Source organism: Alosa alosa, chromosome 10 (assembly GCF_017589495.1).
Source record: "Alosa alosa isolate M-15738 ecotype Scorff River chromosome 10, AALO_Geno_1.1, whole genome shotgun sequence".
In the NCBI taxonomy this organism is placed as follows: Eukaryota; Metazoa; Chordata; class Actinopteri; order Clupeiformes; family Clupeidae; genus Alosa; species Alosa alosa.
Genome location: NC_063198.1, coordinates 34,109,450 through 34,111,949, shown reverse-complemented (window position 1 = coordinate 34,111,949; position 2,500 = coordinate 34,109,450). Strand labels below are relative to the sequence as shown.

General features: G+C 42.3%; 1 protein-coding gene across 1 annotated transcript in view; it reads left to right on the top strand.

Moving 5' to 3' along the window:
- Positions 1–2,500, top strand: part of LOC125302384 (pleckstrin homology domain-containing family G member 5-like) — a 71,798-nt gene that overhangs the window by 27,114 nt on the left and 42,184 nt on the right. The gene's annotated exons all lie outside the window — the stretch shown is intronic.

Sequence of the window (2,500 nt, the reverse complement as noted above, 5' to 3'; positions counted from 1 at the left end):
ACACATAGAGGAAAGCAGTGTGTGTGTGTGTGGGGGGGTTGTGTGTGTGTGTGTGTGGGGGGGGGTGTGTGTGTGTGTGTGTGTGTGGGGGGTTGTGTGTCTGTCTGTTTGTTTTGTTTTCTGTGTGTGTGTGTATGTATGTATGTGTGTGTCTTTGACATATGAAAGGCCATAGCAATGGGAGGTGACTGTCCTTAATTTCTTCAGAGGCAGGAAATGGCATCCTTGTGTGTGTGTGTGTGTGTGTGTGTGTGTGTGTGTGTGTGAGTGTGTGTGTGACTGAGGAGTTTGGTTGCTCAGGTTGTTATCAGGTCATTGCTGCAGATACCGGCAGTGTGTGTATGTGTGTGTGTGTGTGTGTGTGTGTGTGTGTGTGTGTGTGTGTGTGTGTGTAAATAACTCTGTAGACATTTACAGCTCATCAAGCTTAATGGAGCAGAAACACACTGCAGCCTGGAGTACACTGACACGCAGGAGAGAGGGATGAGAGAGATGGAGAGAGAGATGAGAGATGGAGAGAGAGATGGAGAGATGGAGAGAGAGATGGAGAGGCTGTTTACACTGGCAGGCCTTGATGCACAGTTCTGATTTGCCTGTCCGGTTTTTGTCTGTCTGTTTACATCTTCATTTCAAAGTGTCCCACATCAGATATCTGTGTTGACATGGTTCACTAGGCACATCAGATATCTGTGTTGACATGGTTCACTATGCACATCAGATATCTCGGATATCTGCACAATAGGCTCCCGGTTTTATTTGAAGGACAAAAAGGAAGTTTCCTTTTTAATTTCACTGCTCTGCCATGTGTGCATGTGAAAGCAACACTAAGTGGAATGTAAATGCAAAAAGGTAAAAGATTGTGGCCATTTACAATGATGTACAATTTGAAAATGACAGGGAATATCCGATCGGCCCGTTTAGACTGCATATCTTCATATCTGATTTATTTCCACGTATAAAAGAGGTCTGAAATCGATTTGAAAATATCGGAATCCATGTGCTTTTTTCCCTGTTTACACGTCCATGATTGACATCGGAACTGTTCCACATATGAGCAACAAATCGTAATTTGGGTCCCATTTAACTGAGCCAGCGATGATTCAATTCAATGAGCCAGATTGAATGAGCCAGGTTCGGAATTTAGCCAAGACACCGGGGAACCCCCTATTCTTTGCGATAAGTGCCATTGGATCTTTAATCCAATAATGACAGCTACAACATCATCCACACCACGATGAATGGTTTCTGGGTGAAATTGTGTCCTTTATATAGCTGGCCACCGATTAGCATCGATTAGCTAATTATGCTAGCTATTTGAAAGTTTAAGGTTTCAAGAATTAGACAAGAATTATACACAATGCTGGCTTGCATTAGAACAAATATCTCCTCTCCACATAGAGTTGACAGTGTGGCTTAATCCACACACATCGCGCTGTGTTTCGTGGGAGCTGCATTGTTATGCCAAAGTTGCTAATTGTGGATAAACTCCTTAAAAAACCTGACATGCTTCTGTCTGTGGAGCTGGGGAGATTGTTTGGTTAGCTCCCATAGCAACCAAACTTAAATCTCTTAACCACCACATGTCAGATGACAAATTTGTGTAGGGCAAAACGTCTGACCGCATTCAGGCCTCTATATTATTGACACTTTTGACAGGCAGGCGTGATTATCCAAAATCTGCATTATTTTGCCATGGGAAAAAAACATGGACACATTGTATACAAAGGGGTGTGTTGTCCAATATGCCACTTGCACTTAAAACATGTTGCACTAATCTGTTCGGCTACATCACATTTCTTTCCTTTAATACTGCAGATGTTAAGTAGGCCTACACAGCAATAATCTCTTACATATTGTTTATTTGTAATATTTTTACAGATGTTCATGCAAAAAAGTTTGTATTTTAATGTTAAGTTGTTTCACCACTAAAGGAGAATGTATTTTTTTTGTTGAAATTGATTTACAAACATATGGCATCAGAAAAAGTATCGTTTAGGAACCGGCATCGAAATCAAGGTATTAAAATCGTCACCGTATCAAAACATATACCAGCCCGATACCCAGCCCTAGTATTTACAGACAGTAAATGACACAAACACACACACACACTTATACACATACACGAAGGTATACGCTCACATACACACATATGGTAGATACACTGTATTTACAGACAATAAATTACACAAACATTAAAAGACACGCCACAAGATACACACACACACACACACACGCGCACTAATGCACACACACACACACACACACACACACACACACGCGCGCATTACTGCACACACACACGCACTCATGCACACACACACGCGCGCGCACACACACACACACACACACACACACACACACACACACACACACGCACTCGCACTCATGCACACACACACACACACACACACACACTTACACTCCTACACTCACATTTTCCTTTCAAGGAGCGGTATGATGTCATCAAGTAGGAATTCAGACTCCGGGGATGAACAAAGCA